The sequence below is a fragment of the Adiantum capillus-veneris genome, chromosome 18 (genome assembly GCF_014529385.1).
Source record: "Adiantum capillus-veneris isolate H3 chromosome 18, ASM1452938v2, whole genome shotgun sequence".
Lineage (NCBI taxonomy): Eukaryota > Viridiplantae > Streptophyta > Polypodiopsida > Polypodiales > Pteridaceae > Adiantum > Adiantum capillus-veneris.
Genome location: NC_140948.1, coordinates 129,243,441 through 129,267,377, shown reverse-complemented (window position 1 = coordinate 129,267,377; position 23,937 = coordinate 129,243,441).

The window sequence follows — 23,937 nt, the reverse complement described above, 5'->3', positions numbered from 1 at the left end:
AAGATTAGGGTTAGTGGAACGGTTAGCTTGTGATGGTATTGGTCTAAAGGCCTTTATCCCCAACAACCTCCCACTTAAAAGCGAATGTGCCAATAAGCGGGAGAAAGGGGTAAGTAGAGTATGATGGCTCTACCCAATACCAATCCGTTCACGACAATATGCAAAGCGCTCAGGAGGTAAACCCTTCGTGAGAAGGCCAGCAGGGTTGTCATGTGTGTGTACCTCGACAAGCTCGATGCACTTGTTCTCAAGCATCTTTCGAATGAAATGATATTGGATCTCAATGTGCTTTGTCTTCACATGAAACACAAGATTTTGTGCTAGTTAAATAGCACTTTGATTGTCACAATGCAACATCGGAATCTCAGCATTAACACCCAGATCTCCCACTAAACGAGCAAGTCAAATAACTTCTTTGCAAACTTCAAAGGTGGCCATATATTCTTCCTCAGTGGTTGATTGAGCAATGCAATCTTGCAAACGAGATCTCCATGATATTGCACCCCCAGCAAATGTGAAAACATAGCCACTTATGGATCTTCTATTGTCCACATTCCTTGCATAATCAACATCTGTGTATCTTTTTACATATGCCTCATTGCTCCCAAAGCATAAGCATTTGTACCACTCAAATATCTCATCACTCCTTTCACTACCTCCTAATGCTTTTTACTAGGATTAGACATGTATCTGCTAACTACTCCCACTACAAATGCAATGTGTGGACATGTAACAATCATGGCATACATCAAGCTACCAACAGTGGAGGTAATGGGCTATTGGATACCTTCCCCCTCTCCATATTTAAACGTTGAAGTACCTTGAAAATATACTCAGTCTGAGATAAGTAAAGGACTTTCTTGCTCCTATCTTTGACAATACGCGTACCAAGAAAGTGATTGGCTTCACCTAAATCCTTCATATCAAAGTTCTTATGCAAATTTGATTTCAATGCATCTATTTCACTGGTATTTAACCCGGTATTAAGCATGTCGTCTACATACAAGATCAATATCAAAAGACAACCATCAACAATAGCCTTTTTAGTGTAGAGGCAATGATCTTTGTCACTCCTTCTGAAATCTTGAGATCGCATAGAAGCATCAAACTTATTGTACCATTGACATGATCCTTATTGTCCCATATAGAGCCTTTTTAAGTTTGCAAACCATCATTTCCTTGCCTTTAATAACAAACCCTTGTGGTTGTTGCATATAAACGTCTTCATGAAGATCCCCATGTAAGAATTCCGTTTTGACATCCATTTGAACAAGTTCCATATCCTCAATGGCTACCAATGCAAGCACTAAGCGAAGAGTAGTCATCTTCACAATTGATGAAAAGATTTCATCAAAATCAACACCCTTTTGTTGCTTAAAACCCTTGGCAAACAGTCTAGACTTGTACTTTGGTTGAACATCAATGGAAGCAATCTTCATTTTGTAGACCCATTTTCAAGGAAGAACATTCATGCCCTCTTTCAACGGTACCAAGTCCTGAAGACTTTGACCCATAGTTTTCGACCGCCCTAGGCATTTCATCTAGTTGCAAGGGTGGTAAGGTACTCTCCCATTATTTTATTTACAACTTTGTTGTAGGTGGTGAACTTACAACGGGAGGTGAAAACTCTTTCTTGTTTATATGGATATGTACAATGGTAGGTGGAGGTTGTGTCAAAGCTTCTATTTTCGTATATGAACTACATGAAGAGCAAGAAGCTTCATTCATTTTTTCTATGGTTGAGCTGAGAGAAACAAGCCTTTCTCGCTTGGAAACCCATACGCGTCGGATCCGGTGTATAGTGTTCTGTGATTTTTCCTTTCCCACGATCTTTCATCGACTTTGTCGTCACAGGATTTGACTCACATGGGTCAGGTGACAGGTAAGAACACAATTTACGTTTTGGCACCCATATTTGATCATTTCCTTGATAGTAGCCTTGGGCTTCCAATAGTCGTTTAGGGCGTTTCTTACAAGGCTCCTGTTTTTTAGCATCAGCCATGGTTGCTAAAGAAGCTTTAGGGTGTATGTTTTCTTAGTTATATTGCAATGGGTCTTGTGTGTCTCAAGATTTGTTTCAACTATAGAAGTCAAAGCTCTAGGAAGTTGGGCTATAGGGACATATGGTTCAACCTACTGGACATACACTGTTTTGGTTTTATATCCTTGGGAGGTAATAGCTCAAGGACTATGGCTTGAGTGGCAGGGCTATGAGTTGGTTTCTGTGTTGTGACACTCCCAGTCCCCCAATCAATAGTGCATTTGGTCATTATGATCCACGTGCGTCCTAGTTTATATTGCCTTCCATAGTTTCGGCAGGCATGACCAAAAAGTCTTGAGCTACAATCCCGTTGTCGACAGAAGTGTGCCAAATACCAAAAATCGTAGTTTTTTTCTTATTGACACCCTTGACTTGGATAGTAGCCACATATAGGGATGGCTTTCCTAACTGACACCACACCCCGTATAATAGCAGATTATACTTAGCACCCGTGTCCAATAAGGCGTTATATAGCACTATTCCATAGGCGCTATTTAACTCAATAGGGTATCATAGAGGTGTGTCAAAGTCTAATCAATCATTCTCTATTTCAATGTGGAATGCATGTGTAACTCCAAGGTTGCCCTCTCGTTGGCTTCTTATGCGTTGTTGTTGCTCCTTAGCCTCAGCTTGAGCTTGTATCTTCTTCAACTCTGCTTGTGCCTTGGCTGCCTTTTTTTTATGGATGGCACGTAGCTCCTCTTGGCCTAAAGGATCATAATTTCTTTTAATTTTCTCCCATTGAGGAATCGGTTTCAACTCCATCAAGAGTCTCCACAGGAATGGTACCTTATTGTGGTATGATTTTACATACTCTATATGGTCCTTTTTCCGTATATTTCAACTTTTTCTTCTCGTTTTGTACTCCATACATAAGGACTTTATCACCAACATTGGTATCTTTGTTCTTTAGATGACAATCAAACCATTTCTTCCTCCTTTCTTTCTCCACAAGTGCATTTTTCACAGCCAATTGTCTTTCTTCATCTAACCTTTCAAGGATATATAAACGTTCAACTAAAGGATTACCATCCCAACCTTCTTGTGAAGCTACACGTAGAGTAGGAATTACAAACTCTCCCATGGCATAACTACTTCTTGGCCATATACCATTTTGAATGGTGTATTAATAGCCACTTTGTAAGAAGTACGATAAGACCATAGAGCTGATGTCAGCTTCAAATTCCAATCTGTGCGATGAGCTTCGACAGTTTTGGTCAATACAGAAATTAAGGTCTTGTTAGTACTCTCAGCTTGGCCGTTTCTTGTGGATAATAAGGCATGGACTTATGGTGGGCTATCATGAAGTTTGTCATGAGTTCTTTTATCACTCCATTTTTAGATTTACCATTGTCACTCACAATCTCAAAGGGACAACCAAATCTTGTGATAATGTTCTCAAAGAGAAACTTGGCGGTTGACCTTGCATCAGCCTTATGTGTCGCCCTGGCTTCCGTCCACTTTGTTACATAGTTAGTGGCAACGATAATATATCGAGATTGAGTGTGATGAACTGCCGGACTAATTGGGCCTACAAAGTCTAAACCCCATTTTTCAAATGGTTGAGTCACTTCAACAAGATGTAAGGGCATCCTATCCTTTCATTGTGTGATCTTGTTACGTTGGCATTCATCACATCCTTTTGCAAAAAGTGATGCATCCTTGAATAAGGTAGGCCACCAATAGCCTGATTGCAACACCTTTCTAGCAATTAGTTCCCCTGATAATTGTCCTCTAACTATACCCATGTGGGCTTCTTGTAGTAAGTATAAATACTCATCCTCACGAGCACAACGTCTAAGAATATCGTCCTCCCTAGCTTGTAGAGTGTTCCTACAATTAGAGAATAGGGTTCACATTCTTTTGATAGTTTTTGAGCTATATTCTTACAAAGCTCCTTAGGTGGAAAACCATTAACTAGAAAGTTCACAATCTTCTCACTCCATTCAGGCATGGTCTCGACTAGGAATATGGAAGTATCGTGCAATTCATCATCGACTCCAGTAGGGGCCTCACCATTGGGTATGCGAGACAAATGATCCGCCATGACATGTCTTTTACCAGATCTCACCACAACGGTGAAATCAAACTCAAGAAGAATTAACAACCATCGTGTAATTCTTCCCGTGGAGCAATGTTTATTTACTAGATACAACAAGGCTTGATGATCAACATAGAAAACAAACTTGTTGGCAAGAAGGTAGTAGAGAAATTTCTTCACTGCATAAATCATAGCTAAACCTTCCCGCTCGGTAGTGGTGTAGTTTCTCTCAGCATCATTCAATTGATGACTTGCAAAGCTAATGGGGTAGTCCAATTTATGTTCTCCTGGTTGAGCTAGAACACACCCAATAGCAAAGTTCGATGCATCAATATGCACATGGAAAATTACATTCCAATCGGGAACTCGTAGAATGGGAGTGCTTGTCCAGGTCTTTTTTAATGACTCATAAGCATGTTCACACTCCGCGGTCTAGTGGAACTCAATAAGAAGCTTGTACAAAGGACGAGATATCTCAACAAAGTTAAAATAAACTGTTGGTAATAACCAACATGGCCCATGAACCTTTGAACTCTTTATAGTTTTTAGGTGGTGGAAAATCATCAATGGATTTAATTTTTCTTTCATCTATGGAAATCCCATTTTTGGACACCATATGCCCTAAAATAACTCCATGTTTAACCCAAAATTGACATTTAAAAGGGTTTAAGGAGATGCAATACAATTTTCACTTCTCAAACACTTTTCGTAAACATGATAGATGTTCTTTCTAAGAAGAATAAACACAAAGGTCATCTAAGAAAGCTTCGGAAAACTCCCTCAAATATTCTCTAAAAGCAATGTTTATTAATCTTTGGAAGGTAGCAGGAGCATTGCTTAAGCCAAAAGCCAAAACACGAAATGCAAATACTCCAAATTTGGTTATAAAATCCATTTTAGCTTGGTCCTCTAGTGCAATTGTAATTTGATTGTATCCAAAGTACCCATCTAAAAAGCTATAAGCTTCCTTTCCTACAACTCTTTCAAGCACATGTTCTGAATATGGCAAGGGGTAATGGTCCCCCCTAGTTGGGGGCATTGACCTTCTTGAGATCCACACACACTCTGAGTTTCCCATTCTTTTTCGACACAATCACTATTGGAGACACCCATTCTGAGTGCTCAATAGGGTATATGAATCCGCATTTGACAAGCTTTTCAATGTCTTCTTGAACAATCTTTGCATACTTAGGATTCATTGGGTAGGGTCATTGCTGGACTGGTTTAGCCATGCTATTCATGGGGATTGTGTGTTGCACCACAAAAGGTGGAACACCTTTCATATGATGATATGTCGAAGCAAATATATCCTTGGGCAATGAAAACAGGTCTGGACTCGTCACCAAGGTCTGCTAACTCTGTTTCTTTAACTATTGTTGGACCATCATAGACTCCATTGTTTCCATCGATAGGTTTTCTTTGAGCCTTTGTATACACAATCTTACATTCCTCTGTGGTGTAGTATTTGAAATGTTCAAGTGCAGGGTGTAAGTCTGTGGGGTCTTGTTGTTCTATGGACTGGGATTTCTCTTCCGCTTCCCTTTGTTGTTGAGCTAACTCTCGCGATTTTATCGTCTCCTCATGGTACGGCTCAACTTTGACTTTGTTGTAGCCTCTAGCTATGTGATGTCAATGGGCTGTGGACTATACCACATAATGCTTTGAAGGTATTCACCCAGTTATCTACCAACTTCCAATGAAAATCACATGCCCCTATATAATTAAGCCATTCTGTGGTAGATTTCTTTTCATTTATTCTTGCAGACACATATCGTCGCCTCTTATATCTCTTACTCTTCTTGTCTAATTTTTTATTACGGCCGATCTCTAGCACTAGATGAATCGCTACTCGTGTCTTCTGCTCTCCTAAATAGATTGTCATCTAGGGTACCATTGGGCCCTGAATGATTTTTTCCCACATTTGCATTAAGATTTAACTCAGATTCTTCGTCCTCAAAGTCATTTCAATTGATGATTCTGACTCCGAATTGTGTGGTCTATAGTCTTGTGAGACACTACTGGTTCCAATGTCAGTCAAGCCTTCATCTTGTAGGTCCTCAGAAGCTATATGCATTGCTTCTATCATATTTAAGGATACAAGTTGTGGCATTTCATCCACTTCAAGTGTTACCTAGGTCGTCCCCCTATTTCTCCAAGTGTTTATGGTTGTTGCTAGGTGGACCCAATCCACATTGTCAGACTCATTCATCCTAGGTAGAACATCTATATAAGGAGAATCTTTCCCAACATCAGTGTCCATTTTATATGTTGAACAATACTGCAATGGGGCGAGTGAACTGTGGTGTCAGATCTATGATATACATCTGTTTCCTAGAGGATGTGCGCGATCAGTTACAAGATCCACCCGAATGACAGAATCTTAGAACTGCAAGTAGACATGGTTTTTAGACCAGTTATGCACCATTTTTGCTTCCCTCATGAAAGGACGTCCTAAGATCATCTCAGATGACATAGTGTGCTTGGAGAAATCCATAACAATGAAGGTATTCTTTATTTTGTGTCCAAAGACCTTGATCTTGAGCCCGGATCTTGAGATCTTCTAGCATCCCAATAGGTTTAACAATAGTCCCATTGGCCATCTTTACTACTATGTTTGTGGTCCTGAGGAGGTGAGGTCTTCCCATAGTTTCCCATCAATTTTTAGTCACAACGCTAACTCCAGCGCCACCATCAAGGATTCCCTTCACAGTTAATCCCTTGGTAGTGATTGGTATGGTCGCATTGGATTCATCACCCTCAAAGTATTGTCCCATCTAGCTCCTGAAGGAGTACGAGCGGAAGTGCGACGCGAGAGAGAGTGCGAGAAGAAGAGAACGACGATATGGTGAACTCGCTCTACTGTAATGTGTAGAGCATAGTGAGTTCTTATTAGGTTTTTACAAAAGAATATGTGTACATACCTGGCGGCCCGCCCACTTACCTGGGCGACCACATTGGGCTTTATACCCCAACAACCTCCCACTTAAAGTCCAATGTGGTACTTTAAGTGTGAGAGAAGCTACTATACAAGCTAATATACAAGAGATGTAGAGAAGTGATGTACTACCCTACACCTAACTGCTTGCGAAAATGCGCAAAGCTCTCTGAGGGAAGTCCTTTTGTAAGTAGATCAGCAGGATTTTCTGTGGTGTGAACTTTGACAAGCTGAAGTTGCTTATCCTCGAGCATTTCCCTGATGAAATGATACTTCACATCCACATGCTTTGTCTTTGAGTGATAAACTGGATTGCGAGCCAATTGTATAGCACTTTGACTATCACAATATAACACAGGCATCTCTTCTTTGATTCCCAAATCTGTTACTAGTCGATTAAGCCAAATTGATTCTTTGCATGCCTCTGATGCTGCAACATATTCAGCCTCTGTAGTAGACTGAGTAACACAATCTTGTAATCTAGAACGCCATGATACTGCTCCACCAGCCAATGTAAAGACATACCCTGACGTAGACCTTCGGTTGTCTAAGTCACCTGCATAATCTGAGTCTGTAAAACCCTTTACACTTAGCCCCTGACTCCCATAGCATATACGCATACTCTTTGTAGCTTTCAGGTATCTCAATATTCCTTTCACCGCCTCCCAATGTTTCTTGCTTGGGTTTGACATGTATCGACTTACTACTCCCACTGCAAATGCAATGTCTGGGCGAGTAGCAATCATTGCATACATCAAACTACCCACTGCAGACGCATATGGAATCTTATCCATTTCAGCCTGTTCTTCCTCAGACACAGGACAATCTTGTTTGCTAAGTTTCACATATGGTGGCAATGGAACACTCAATGCCTTTCCCTTCTCCATATTGAAACATTGCAAAACCTTTTCAATATACTCTGTTTGAGATAACCAAATCAACTTCTTTGATCTGTCTCTCTCAATGCGCATACCAAGTATATGACTTGCCTCACCCATGTCTTTCATGTCAAACGATTTTGCCATCTTTGACTTCAAAGCTGAAATTTCTTCCAAGTGCTTTGCAGTGCTGCCCCGAGCCTCGATCTGAGCTCTGATACCAGTTGAAGGAGTACGAGCGGAAGTGCGATGCGAGAGAGAGTGCGAGAAGAAGAGAACGACGATATGGTGAACTCGCTCTACTGTAATGTGTAGAGCATAGTGAGTTCTTATTAGGTTTTTACAAAAGAATATGTGTACATACCTGGCGGCCTGCCCACTTACCTGGGCAACCACATTGGGCTTTATACCCCAACAGCTCCGTCTATCTGTGCAAATTGTGGTAGCTCGACTTTTAGTTCTCCATTAAGGAAAGCTCAATGGAGAACTCCATTGTGGTAGCTTGACTTTTAGTTCTCCATTGAGGAAAGCTCAAAGAGCTAAGAATAGCTCGGGGTCTCCATATAGTTTGGACATGATGGTGGTTCTAACTTTTGAAGCCATGAAATCCATGAATTTGGCAATATTTAACGACACCTTTTGGGCTTCAGTCCCTTGACGTGGGGAAGATGGGTTCTCCATGTCTTTGATAGGGTCAGGTAGTCCCTCTGTAAACATTCTTTCCAACAAGAAGTGAGTACACCCACTTTCCCATGACTTTAAGTCACTTTCTTCTTGGATGACACTAGGTATCGCTAGGGGTCTATGGACTTTGTGAGGTTGTTGTTGCGTAGGGAACATTGTGTTTGTAATCTGGATCTGCCTAGGTGCTAGCTCTAGATCCCTTTGGGTCTCTTCTACCAAACTCCTTAATTGATTGACTCACTTGATTTTCTTTGTAGGGCTTGGGTAAGTTTCTATATTCTTCTTTGGTCCTGGCCATTGTGGCTCATGACGATCTTCCTTGTTGGTTCCTTTCCTAGTGGTCGTTTTGGTCTCCATGGTTTCACCTGAATCAGAATCCTTTTCAGCGTTGTTCATATATACGGGGTCGTCACCAGCAGTCCCTATGTTGGTCTTTGAATTGGGATCTAACTTCACTGCTTTTTGCGATCTCTTCTTTCGTGTTTTCTTCTTCTTCTGAGATTGGGCAATTGATGCCGTGTCTCTTTCCTCAAAATTATAATTTTGTTTTTGGAGCATCGATCGTGTGAGTACATTTACTAGTACCACATGTGTGCGCGTATGTCGCACGTGTCAATGTAAGGAACTTGCCGATACACTGTGTGCAAGCCACAAATGGCTCCAAGCGTGCAACTAGCCTAAACTAGTAAGTTCAAAGATGGCGATGGTGTGTCACTCACCGCTCTATGCTTGTTGTCGTGGAGGATTGCTCGCCACGAAGAAGAAGGAGCCGCCGTTGCGCCACGCTCAACCGCTTCACCGTCGCCGTGCCGTCGTCGCAATGCTCGATCGCGCACACACACACACACACACACTCTCTCTCTCTCTCTCTCTCACGCATACACACACACAAAGAGGTGAAGAAGAAGAAGATGGAGATGGAGCAAGAGCACTCTTCAATTGCACAAATGAAAGAATAAGTGAATTTTAGGTTTAGTTGACTTTTATATGAGCTCGCCCCATTCACACTTGCGCGCCCATCCTTAGCCAACTAATCCTTTGAATGTTCCAATTAGAGTGAGCCTCTCATCGGCGATCACTCTTACCCTTTTCCTATTGGACTGACAAGCCCGGTACCTAACTCTACCAAATAAATAATACAGCGTCCCTCTTAGGTGATAGGAATGTGCGTGAGGGTTAACATGCCTCCCTTCCTTATGTAGATTCCGTCCTCGGAAGCTATTGAGTTGAAGCTCGTTCGTCGAGGTGGAAGAACATTTGAGATGAATGTCCTTAGCCTCCTTCAGTCACTGCACAATCAAACAACATTGGCACAGTAATTGTATTCTCATAAACAATTAAAAAGCATATGCAATTGTAGGCAGACAATTTGATTGGTAACAAAATTTCAAACCATTTGTCAGCAATAAACATTAAATTGCAATATAATCAAACGCATAAACAGTTGTAAAGGTAAAAAATTAAACAAGTCTGGGGTCGCTAATTTAACAGTCAAAAGGCACTAAAGATCGACTATTAATACCATGGACAAGCTTCTCAATTTCCTTTGGTCAATTAAGTTGTTTAATCGCGAGAGCTTAGTATTTCATGTCCGAGGGTTGACTAGAGGCTATACCTAGAAGACCTTGTAGTTAAGCTACGATAGAAGGAATTCTCATGAAATCATCGCCTGACTTATTTACTTTTCTTTGATCCCCCAAAGTCTTTTCACATTGTTTCAATTTTGATGTGTGTGCTTATTTTGTATGCCTTGGGTTTTTTGCTTTTCAAGGAAAAGCGCCCACATTGGGAACCTCTAGGCTCTAGTACCATAGGCAATACATGTGAGTGAGTACCAAATCAAGCTGAGGTTTCTCTTCCAGCTTAAGATTTTACATTGTGGCACTTTCATTTTTTGTTTGTTCGTTTTTACCATTTTAATTTTGTAACTTTGGGGAGTCATATAACACTGTTACCCTCCCCAAGCTCATCACACTAGTAAAATCCCTTTATAATACTTAAGCTAAAGGTCAATAGGGACTAAGCCCACTAGAAAGCCCTAGTACATTTCACACAATGCTGCCTAAATCGAATTAAGAACCTAAGTAACCATTGATTATTTTGAAGGCATTCCCCATGGTATTAAGAGAAGATTTCTAACACCTAGCTTGGTCAAACTAGCTTAGTCAGACTGCTTGATTTTTACACCTAGACAAGTGATTATGACAAAAAATAACATCAAATTTAATGTTTGATACTAAGCAAAGGCACTGAATATTTGCTACCAATCACAATTCAAGTAGACAAACATGGATGCAAAAAAGATAAGGGGCAATGCTAATGGACAAGAAACACCTGTTTGTGTTGATAATCGCGCTTGGTTTGAAGAGTGAATGAGAGAAAAATTCCATGAAGATTCAAATCCTAACCACAGCAACACATTCATGTACACACGAGGAAACACAAAGAATACCTCTAAGAGGCACATCAATGGGAAGAGAGAACTTTGCTTATCACTAAACTCCAAAACAGAAACACTCCTATCGTACAAATCTTACCTATCCTCCATCACTCGAGTGATGAGAATCAAAGGTGTTTGATGACATAGGTTTCTGTTTCAATGTATTGGATGTGAATGTGTAGGTCTGGGTCAATGTTTTGACTTTTATTGTGCATACTCGTTTGTTAATTGCTCTTGCTCTTTACTATTTTTATTTTTTGTGAGTATAAGGCTTTATATATACATTCCCTAAGATTGGAAGATTGAGAGGTCAGGGAGGAAGGTTGAGAGGGAAGTGAGTGAATGATGACTGTCAGCAAACACTCCCCCCTTCCTTGGGTAGATCATATCATTTGAAATGTGCTCGTCACCCTTTTGAAACCAATTTTTCCAGTTGGTAATAGGTGAGGATTTTTGCCAATAGTTTTCTATTACCTTAGGTGCCTCATTGAGTTGCAAGGGTGGTAAGGTACTCTCCCAGGATCGAACTTGAAGTGGTTTTGTTAGGAAATAAGACGTAGCTAAATAGATAATTGAGTAGATTACTTAATGGAGAGAGACAAATTTACATACACGAGATTATAGACTAGAGAGAGAGAGAGAGAGAGAGAGAGAGAGAGAGAGAGAGAGTACACACGATATACGTGGTTCACCCAATGTGGGTTACGTCCATGGGAAAGCAGCCACTCAATGGCTTTAGTACGTCAAAACAAGAAGTAGTTTACAAAGGGATTATACCCTTAATGGAGCTCCCGCCTTGCTTCACTCTCACCACCTCACACTCACCTTGTTGCATCAACTTCACATTATGAAATGTGTGTAGAAATGGCCTCCTTTTATAGGCCAAAAGGGTTGCCCTCTCTCATGAGAGGCAGCCATGTGTAGCCGCCCTTGTGTAGATAAGTCCAAATCGGACCCTCCAACCCATGTGTGGCCGCCCTTGAGAAGACAATTCCGCTTTTGAATTCGGCCACTGGCCATTGAATTCGGCCATCGGCCACCGGCCATTGACTTCCGACCACCAGCCACCAGCCATTGACTACCGGCCAACCGATGGTTGTTTTTCGACCACTTTCCGGCCGCCGTCCGGCCATAATATTCCGGCGAGACCCCTAAAGTTGCCCCTGATTTTTGGCCGTGAAAATTTTGGTTTCCGGCAAGTGATTTTCCTTCACGCACGATGGCTTCTCCTCATAATGGGGGCCTTACAAATGTGCGCTTTTACCACAGAAAATTACAAGGGTAAATGAGGCTCCATACTTTACAGGTTCATCAGGTGATTCTTGAACACTGGGAGGTGTGGATTCCTTTGTAGCTTTATAGAGGTCCACTATTATAGGTGGAGGCTGTGGAGAAGCTTTTACCTCTATGGATGCATTACATGAGGAGCTAGAAGCTTCATGGGATCCCCCCCTTCCTGAGCTAGGTGGAACAAATCGTTCTTTCTTCGGTACCCAAACTAGCTTTGGAGCGGGTGTGTAACATTCTGTGATTTTTTCCTTTCCACGATTGTCAATTTGTTTTGGAGCTACAAGATTGGGCGCACATGGGTCAGGTGACAGGTAAGAACACAATCTACGTTTTGGCACCCAGATTTGATCATTCCCTTGATAGTAGCCTTGGGCTTCCAATAGTCGTTTAGGAATCCATCGCCACGTTTCCTTACATTTTTTGGGGCGACTGGGACGTTTCTTACAAGGCTTCTGTTTTTTAGCACTAGCTATGGTCGCTAAAGAAGCTTTAGGGACCCACTTATATGTTTTCTTTGTTATATTGGGATGAGTCTTGTTAGAAGCTATATGCATTGCTTCTAGCATATTTAAGGGTACGGGCATTTCATCCCCCTCAGGTGTTACCCAGGTCGTCCCTCTGTTTCCCCAAGTGTCTATGGTTGCTTCTAGGTGGACCCAATCCACATTGTCCGACTCAGTCATCCCAGGTAGTACATCCATATAAGGAGAATCTTCCCCAACATCAGTGTCCGCTTTACACGTGTAACAATACTGCAATGGGGCCGAGTGAGCTGTGTTGTCAGATCTATGATCAATTATAAACCTGTTTCCTAGAGGATGTGCTCGACCAGTTACAAGATCCACTCGAATGACAGAATCTTGGAACTGCGAGTAGACATGGTTTTTAGACCAGTCATGAACCGTTTTTGCTTCCCTCATGAAAGGACATCGTAAGATCATCTCCGATGCCATTTTGTGTGCTTGGAGAAATCCATAACAAATGAAGGTAACTCTTATTTTATGTCCAAAGACCTTGATCTTGAGATCTTCTAGCATCCCAATAGGCTTAACAATAGACCCATTGGCCATCTTCACTACTATGGTTGTGGTCGCAAGGTGAGGTCTACCCATAGTTTCCTAGAAATTTATAGTCACAATGATAACCCCAGCACCACCATCAAGGAGTCTCTTCACAGTTAATCCCTTAGTAGTGATAGGTATGGTCGCATTGGATTCATCACCCTCAAAGTATTGTCCCAACTTGTTAACAGGTATTTCTATAACAAGGTTCTTATCTAGGTTGGGTTGTGGATCTAAGTGTTCCTCTTCTATTGGCATCTCCCCAGCTCCATCCATCTGTGCAAATTGTGGTAGCCCAAACTTTAGTTCTCCATTGAGGAAGGCTCGAAGAGCTGAGACTAGCTCAGGGTCTTTATATAGTTTGGACATGATGGTGGTTCTAACTTTTGAAGACATGAAATCCATCAATTTGGCAATGTTTAACGACACCTTTTGGGCTTCATCCCCTTGACTTGGGGAAGATGGGATCTCCATTTCTTCGATAGGATCAGGTAGTCTCTCTGTAAACATTCTTTCCATCAAGAAGTGAGTACGCCCACTTTCCCATGACTTTAAGTCATTTTCTTCATGGATGACACTAGGTATGTCTAAGGGTCTATGGACTTGGTGAGCTTGTTGTTGCGTAGGGAACACTATGTCTATAATCTGGATCTGCCTAGGTGCTGGTTCTAGATCCCTTTGGGTATCTTCTACCAAACTCCTTAATTGCTTGACTCCCTCGATCTCCTCTGTAGGGTTTAGACAAGTTCCTATCTTCTTCTTGGATCCTGGCCATTGTGGCTCATGAAGATCTTCCTTGTTGGTTTCTATCTTAGTGGTCGTTTTGGTCTCCATGGTTTCACCTGAATCAGAATCCTCTTCAACGTCGTTCATATATACGGGGTCGTCACCAGTCCCTATGTTGGTCTTTGAACTGGGGTCTGACTTCGCTACTTTTTGCGATCTCTTCCTTCGTGTTTTCTTCTTTTTTTGAGATTGGGCAATTGATACCGTGTCTCTTTCCTCAAGAATATAATTTTGTTTTTGGAGCATCGATCGATTGTGATGGCTCCTCGGTAACTTCAATAAAGTTTAATGACGTGATCTTCGGTGCATTTGGATTATTTGGACATTGGGCAATCAAATGATCTATGCCACATTGATTACACATGAGTATTGGCATTGTAGACGTGCTCACTTGATTGGTTTGCATTAGTGTGGCGTTCTTTTGTAGCCTAATAGGACACTCGGCTACACGATGTGGACCTCCACACTCATAGCATTGAAGAGGTGGTCTCTTGGCAGTGTAATTGATATTTTGGCCTCTTGCAGCAAGAGGAGCTACTTGATAGACATGTTCGACTTGTCCGCAATAGTCCTCCATGTAGTATTGTGGACTTTCTTCAAGGACATCCATCCCATAGGCAATATTAGGGTCTATATCTTCCTCACAGCCTTCCAAACAAGCAACAGATAACTCACAACCCACTTGATTCACAGACGTGATTCTCGGATGTGGTGGTTGTGGTCCTAGCACTGGAGGTGGTAAGGGTGTTGTTTGAACAACATTTTGGGCCCTAGGGACCATGTGTTGTGCTGTTTGTTCAAGAGGTGGGGCCGGCATCAATGCAGGCACTCGAGGTGTGTCTGTCCATGCTAAGGTTGGTCTATTGGCCATCGCGCGCTTAAATACTATGCAATCCTTAGCTTGATGACCATACCTTCCACATGCATTGCAATTCCCATTGCATTTTACTCTAAAAGTAGGGCATTCACTGGTACTATGCGGTCCATAGCATACTGAACACCATTGTTGCTCCCTTCTTGGATACATATGATTGTTTTGCGGAGCACGATTGTCTCTAAGACTCTCTTGAATAGCCTTGGTGAGATCTGCTAAAGTCATCTCAGATATCTTTGGCTCCTTAGCAATAGGCTTTAGGGTCATACGCTGATGCCCTAATGCTTGCAAGCTTATAGATTTAGGCTCAACCGACACTCTTTCTCCTTGAATCATTAAATTATCCTCCAATTGGATTGCATTGGTGGTGACTGCTTCCCAAGTGGTGATACCTCTAATGACTAGGCCATTGTAGATATCCTCATGTCGTAACCCCCTAATGAATCTATCAAGCAATTGATTATTATTGAAGTGCTCATTTGGATTACAACGAGAATTCAAATGCTTCAAGCGACTAATAAAGTCTCTCACCGACTCTCCTTCCTCTCGTTGGGCTTTCTGGAGCTGAGAGGCTACACCCCCAAGCACTCCCTCTCGTACGTATTCTTTTAAGAACAGTCTCGTAAGAGTATGGTAAATCGTTTTTTCTTCCACCCTTAGGGTTCTATACCAATCTGTTGGGGTATAAAGCCCAATGTGGTCGCCCAGGTAAGTGGGCGGGCCACCAAGTATGTACACATATTCTTTTGTAAAAACCTAATAAGAACTCACTATGCTCTACACATTACAGTAGAGCGAGTTCACCATATCGTCGTGCTCTTCTTCTCGCACTTTCTCTCACGTCGCACTTCCGCTTGTACTCCTTCAACTGGTATCAGAGCTCAGATCGAGGCTCCGGGCAGCACTGCAGGAAGCTAGAGTCACCTGCTCAGATTCGAGTGAGATTCAACAGGCGAAGACACGGCCCCAAATCCTGTGGGAGTGTTCGAAGGGCTTGGTGTTCTCAGAATTTCATTCTGAGGTCATCTCGGCCACCGTTCGGCTTCGACAAAGTTCTGCGCATGCCATTTTTCGACTAGGTGGTCTCGGCGGGTGCAGATCCAACTCTGCAAATTTGGGGTTTCGGCCTACGACTGCAGGTGCTGAGGATATCGACACTCCCAGAGTGTTGATTTGTGGCTGTCTACACATCGAAGGACGGCTCACAGTTCTTGGAGGCGTGTCACATACGACACGGGCGCATCTACACACAGACTGTAGGCGACATCCACTAGTTCATCAGGTAGCTTGTGTTTGCTGCTTGATATTCCAGATTTCATCCTGACATTGCAGGTACTTCCACATGGGATGTATTGTCAGAGATGATGTATGTCTGTTGAGGGTTTGCTGGCTGTGAGTCACGCAGCAAACAACCGCCACAGCGGTTACATCATATAGTGGGAAATTTGTGGATGTATGACTTTGTGGGAAGTCTATGTACTGTCATATTTACTGCAGCCTTTGTTGAGGGTCGAGTGAGGTTTTATTGAGCTGGGGGATTCTCGAATGTTGAGATCCTTTCGGTGATACAGGTCTTGGAGCGATCCCTCGAGCACCCTTACATAGGCAGCTAGGATGTATTGACTGTGAGTTAGACAGTTGGGATTGCATCTTTGCTTTACTGCCGTTGAGGAATTGTCGCAGTCTATGCTTATAGGACACTGACAGGACAGTGAGAGACAGTACAGGTGCACGACAGGTTTACCCACAGCTTACAGTGTTAGAGAGACAGTGGCTTTTTGAGTTGTTTTTGGTCTGTTTTTGAGTACACCATAGCCATTTTACAAAGGAGACTCTGCCGAAATTTCTGTAGAATCTGAAGCTTTCTTGGTTCATTTGACAGGTTGATATTGGTTCAGAGGTCAGTTTACAGGGGAAACTCTGTCGAATTTTTCCCAGAAAAGTAAACTACTGTGAAGCGTAGCTATGGCTGGATCACAGGACACTGCTCTTTACAATATCAAGAAGCTGGATGGAACCAATTTCCCATTGTGGAAGAAGCAGATTTGGCACATGTTGGTACAAAAGAAGCATATAAAACCTATAAAGCTCAAGGGGATAAAACCAGAAGATATGGACGAAGATGAATGGAGCGAAATGGATGAATTGGCACTTTCTACCATTATGCTGACTTTGGCAGAAAGCGTTTACTTCAATGTAGCAGACGAAATGTCGGCTTATCAAGCATGGTTAAAGCTGAGTGATCTTTATGAGAAGCAGAGTGCAGCTTCACAGGTATACTGGCTTAAGAAGCTTGTTGACTTAAAGATGAAAGAAGGGACACCTATGTCCAATCATCTGAATGAATTCAGCACAATCTATAGTCAGTTGTCAGCTCAAGGTGTCAAGCTTGATGAACCTGTTAGAGCTATGTTCCTGTTGATCACATTGCCGGAAAGTTGGGACACTTTTCGCACAGCTTTGAGTAATTCTGCACCTCCAGATGGTTTGAACATAGCAGGTGTAGAAGGAAGTCTCCTTACTAAAGAAACCAATAGAAAGACAATGGACAAAGGCAAAGGAACAGCCTTAGTTGTCAGGGGAAGGACCAAAGAAAAGTACAAAGGTGGAAAGAGGAATGAGTCTCGTAGCAAGTTCCGCAGTGCTAAATGCAAGAGTGACATAGAATGCTACCATTGTGGCAAGAAGGGTCACATGAAAAGAGACTGCAGAGAATGGAAAGCAGAAAAAGGCAAAGAGAAAGCTGAAGACCATGGTGAGAAGAACAAGTCCTCAGTGAAGATTCAAGAAATAAATGTGACAAACACTGTTGCAGAGGATGACAGTCTAGTGTCAGGAGACATCTACTTCTTGAAGAATACAATGGACTCAGCTCTTCTTACAGCATCTGATGGAAATGCACTGGGTGACTGGACTATAGACTCAGGGGCATCACTTCATGTGTCTCCAAACAAGAAGTGGTTTACCTCTTATGTGACCACTAAAGATCATGTTCGGCTCGGCAATGGGCAGACATGTGAGATCTTAGGTGTTGGAGATGTTCAATCGAAGTTTCAGAATGGCTCTTCTTTCACGCTGAAGAATGTGAGACATGTTCCCGCAATTACAAAGAGCTTGATCAGCACAGGTTTACTTGATGATGCTGGCTACGTCACTACTTTTGGACAGAACATGTGGAAGATATCCAAGGGTTCTATGACAGTAGCACATGGAGTAAATTCTTGAGGACTTTACATGATTTATGTATAAAATGTCTCTAAAAATGTAATCAATGTAACCGAGCAGCCGAACGTTTCTTTGTGGCATAGCTGGTTAGGACATATGTCCAAGAAGGGAATGGAAATCTTGTCTCGTTCTGATTATTTGCCTGGCTTTTCATTTAATGATTTTGAATTTTGTGAACATTGTTTGTATGGTAAGCAAACACAGCAGCCACATAAGCATAGAAGCAGTAGAAGAGATACACAGTTGGCACTTGTTCATAGTGATTTGTGTGGACCTCTGCCTAACCTATCTCTAGGGGGAGCTTCTTACTTTATGACATTTATAGATGATTACGCGAGGAAAGTATGGGTTTACTTTCTCAAGCACAAGGATGAAGCGTTTAGTGTTTTCAAAACGTTTGTGACACTTGTGGAGAATCAGAGTGGCAAGAAGCTTAAATGCTTACGTACTGACAATGGTGGAGAGTATGTTTCAAAGGCCTTTCAGGACTTTTGTGAGTCAAAAGGTATAAAACGTGAACTTACTGCTCCTTACAATCCTCCTCAAAATGGTGTTGCTGAGAGGATGAATAGGACCATCCAAGAGAAGGTCAGAAGTATGTTGTCTAATGCACAGCTGCCAAATGGGTTTTGGGCTGAAGCTGTATCAACAGCTGTTCATCTTATAAATAGATCTCCTAGCAAGGTTTTGCAGAAGGATTTAGTGACAGAGATGGTATGGTCAGGCAAGGTGCCCTCATACAAGCATCTCAGAGTCTTTGGCTGTGAGGCATATACTCACGTTGCAAAGGAATTTAGGAACAAACTTGAGCCAAAGAGTAGAAAGTGCATCTTTCTAGGCTATGGTAATTCTGGTGAGATGGGGTACAGACTTTGGGATCCCGAATCCAGAAAGTTTATCCGCAGCAATGATGTTCACTTTAATGAAGCCAAATATCATTCTAAACCAGAGAGGGTTGAGGAGATTAGAAGAGTTGTCTTCCAAGAAGATGGACTTGCACGTGCAAGACAAAATGCCAGGGCTCAAGAGGAGCAAGGACATGATAGATTGGAACCACAACTTGTGGCTGAGCCTGAGCCACCTATTTTGCGTACATCTGGACGTATCACGTGACCTCCTGATCGGTTTGTTCCATCTATGACCTATGTCATGTTGACTGATTGCAATGAGCCTTCATGTTACAAGGAAGCAGTGCAAATGAAGGACTCCGGGAATTGGCAATTGGCCATGCAGTCAGAGATGACAGCTCTGCATAAAAACCAGACATGGAAGCTAGTTAAATTACCACACGGCAAAAAGGCTCTACCTTGTAAATGGGTTTATAGGTATAAGATCACAGCTCATGATAGTCAGCCAAAGTACAAAGCAAGGCTTGTTGCCAAGGGCTTTAAACAAGAACAAGGCATTGACTTTGATGAAGTCTTCTCTCCGGTGGTCAAGATGACTACATTCAGATGATTTCTTGCATTGGTTGCCATATTAGATTTGGTGTTGCACCAAATGGATGTCAAGACAGTGTTCTTGCATGGTGATTTAGATGTGGAAATTTACATGCAGCAGCCAGAAGGGTTTGTTGAGAAAGGCAAGGAAGATTTGGTATGCCAGTTGTTAAAGAGTCTTTATGGCTTAAAACAATCACCGAGGGCATGGTACCATAAGTTCCACAAGTTTATGCTTTCTCAAGGCTACAAACGTAGTGAGTTCGATCACTGTCTATATACAAAGAAGGCTAAGGATGGCAGTTGGCTGATCCTTATTTTGTATGTGGATGACATGTTGATTGCTGGCAAACACTTGGAAGAAATTTCAGCTTTGAAGTCAAAGATGGCAAAATCGTTTGACATGAAAGACACGGGTGAGGCAAGTCATATACTTGGTATGCGCATTGAGAGAGACAGATCAAAGAAGTTGATTTGGTTATCTCAAACAGGGTATATTGACAAGGTTTTGCAACGTTTCAATATGGAGAAGGGAAAGGCATTGAGTGTTCCATTGCCACCATATGTGAAACTTAGCAAACAAGATTGTCCTGTGTTTGAGGAAGAACAGGCTGAAATGGATAAGATTCCATATGGGTCTGCAGTGGGTAGTTTGATGTATGCAATGATTGCTACTCGCCCAGACATTGCATTTGCAGTGGGAGTAGTAAGTCGATACATGTCAAACCTAGGCAAGAAACATCGGGAGGCAGTGAAAGGAATATTGAGATACCTGAAAGCTACAAAGAGTATGCGTATATGCTATGGGAGTCAGGAGCTAAGTGTAAAGGGTTTTACAGACTCAGATTATGCAGGTGACTTAGACAACCGAAGGTCTACGTCAGGGTATGTCTTTACATTGGCTGGTGGAGCAGTTTCATGGCGTTCTAGATTACAAGATTGTGTTACTCAGTCTACTACAGAGGCTGAATATGTTGCAGCATCAGAGGCATGCAAAGAATCAATTTGGCTTAATCGACTAGTAACAGATTTGGGAATCAAAGAAGAGATGCCTGTGTTATATTGTGATAGTCAAAGTGCTATACAATTGGCTCGCAATCCAGTTTATCACTCAAAGACAAAGCATGTGGATGTGAAGTATCATTTCATCAGGGAAATGCTCGAGGATAAGCAACTTCAGCTTGTCAAAGTTCACACCACAGAAAATCCTGCTGATCTACTTACAAAAGGACTTCCCTCAGAGAGCTTTGCGCATTTTCGCAAGCAGTTAGGTGTAGGGTAGTACATCATTTCTCTACATCTCTTGTATATTAGCTTGTATAGTAGCTTCTCTCACACTTAAAGTACCACATTGGACTTTAAGTGGGAGGTTGTTGGGGTATAAAGCCCAATGTGGTCGCCCAGGTAAGTGGGCGGGCCGCCAAGTATGTACACATATTCTTTTGTAAAAACCTAATAAGAACTCACTATGCTCTACACATTACAGTAGAGCGAGTTCACCATAGCGTCGTGCTCTTCTTCTCGCACTGTCTCTCGCGTCGCACTTCCACTCGTACTCCTTCACAATCCCCTGCCTACGCACTTAAGGTTAGGCTTAAAGAATTACTCTTATGTAGATCATTGTGTTCTCCTAGAGAATCACATATTTGTTCAAACACTTCGATATTCTTTCTCACATCCCCGTCTCCACTAAATTTTTGTGTGAGCTTGGCTATTTGTACTGCCTTACTTCTAAGCTCTCTATCAGGTGTGTTACGCATATTCTCAGCAATAGATCGACCAATAGCTTGAACAAATGTTGCCAAGTCACCTAAGTGAGCAGGCACCGTGGGTGAAGGCGCTCGAGAGACTATATGTGGAGTAGGTATTGGCATTTGGCTTGGCGCATAGGAAGCCCTTGGGTTCCACGTTGGGTACGATGTTGTGCCATGTGGTGGCCCAAAGTTCATATGTGTGGCCCTAGGCATAACAGACGTCGTATGTGACATGCTAATGCTAGCCGGTATAGTCCCATGGAAATAAGAACTTGGGTGTTGTGGTTGTGGATCATAGGTTGTTGAAACAATGGGAGGGATAGGGACTACATGAGTGCGATGACCCATAGGTGCATACGATTGGTACACACTTGTAGGTACTGTTGCAGGCATTGAGCTACCATGTAGCGGTGCTTTACTAACAAATGAGGTCCATGGCGTGTTTCTTTGCATGCCCATCATTGGGGTAGGCATGGTAGTCGTGGTGTCATGAAGGGAAAGATGAGCTAGACTTGGAAAGGTAAAGCTATCACTTGTGGGCTTAGATTGCAATGAGACCCCTGGAGAAACACCATATGGAGGATCCATCGGACTTACAGAGGGAGTATCCATTTGCGATAAGGTCGGTTGTTTAGCCTTTCCTATATCCAAGAATCTCATGAGACCCGTTGAAGGCATGTTGATCCCCTTGTTCTGTCTCTCTAACTCAATGACCCTATGGATGACCCCACAAACTCTTTGTTCTTGATCCTCCACACTAGTAGTACCCATTGTGGATTGTAGGACATCTAACCAACCGACGTGATAGGTGTGACCTGTGTATAGGTCAATTAGAGTTTCCATTTGTAGTTCATACTTCCAGTTCTCATTTAGAAACGCTCCATCTAAGATTGAGGTGTCCTTTGAGCTAGATGCAATGTGGCTCTTTATGGGTTGACCCTTAGTGGTCACTAATTCAAGAGCACTCGATTGCTCTCCTAGCAAGGATATTTTCATAGAAGCTTTTGCTTTTAACTCTCTTCATTGCTCTGCCTTGCGTAAGCTCTCGATTTCCTTTTCCTTAGCCGCAGTGATATATCGATCAACCTCTTACACTTCGGCAAGGCTTCTACCATCTGGTAATATGACCTCGGAGGGGAATAGCTCTGAAGAGTCAGGAGGTGTAGTGAATGAAGTATTCACGTGCACTTTTTTAAGGGCATAGGGTCTATGTTGGTCATGAATGGAGAATTTACTTTCCCACCCCCCTCATTTACATCATGAGCTCCATGTTCGAAGCGAGTGGCTCTACTAAATGTTTCCTTCAAGCGGCTAAGCACGCTCGGCCCGGACCGTGGGCCCATGGCATGCATGTCTTGGCATGAGCTATCGAGATTAGGCATGGGAAAACCCTCCATGACGTCGTAGTCAGAGGAAGACTCACTAGCCGCTATGTTCGGGTCTTGGTTTGTACTACCTTGGGTCCCCACCGAGGGCCCGTAACCTAAAGTAGGTGGATATTGAGAACTCGCGTAAGTTGAAATTCTCTCTAGTTGCTTTGTCTCTAGCACACAAACAGCGCGCAGATGCATGTGTCTTTGGCACCCTCCAAGCGTCGGTGAATAACCTTGAAGGTTAACCACTTACTTTTTTAGTCGTCCGTTTTCACTCGTTTTTTAATGTTTTTTAATGATCGGTTTTTTGATTAAAGTGTGTGATAGCTCAAAACGAGCGTATCACTCAGAGGGTCGCGGTGTGCTTTACAACACAACGTTCGGTTATCAGAAGCTACGTTGGTCCTCAAAGAAGTCGATTTTTAGCTACGTGTGAGGCTAAAATACGTAATATTAAAGGGCGATTGAGGCCTGAGTCTGAGCGTGAGCTTGTGCTTGGGTCTGGGCTTGGGCCTCGGAGATATTTTCGATCTCGGTCCTACCTTTAAATTTTTTTAAAAAAAAATTAATTATTATTATTTTTTTGTTTTTTGGATAAGGTTGCTGCGGCCTGCGTGCGAGCACACACACACTCTATCTACCTACTTACAACTAATACACCTACTGTTGCACATTAACACACTTCATTAGCTCTAACAAATTTACTTCCTACTTATTGTACTTTACATTCCATTGAACTAACAACCTTAATACTAACACCTTATCACAGAGAAAACATAGAACCTTTCAAAACCTCATTAACAAAGAAATACACAGTAGCAAAACAAAATCCTTCTTCTCAACACACACACCTTCCTTCCCTACCTTTCCTACAATTGAAATTACACCAGAAAGAAGCACAGAGTGCCACTCAAGCTTAGTGTATGGCATTTCTCTGGCAGCGGCGCCAAAAATGTGTGCGTTTGTCGCATGTGTCAATACAAGGAACTTGCCGATACACTGTGTGCGAGCCACAAATGGCTCCAAGCACGCAACTAGTCTAAACTAGTAAGCTCAAAGATGGCGATGGTGTGTCACTCACCGCTCTACGCTTGCTGTCGTGGAGGATTCCTCGCC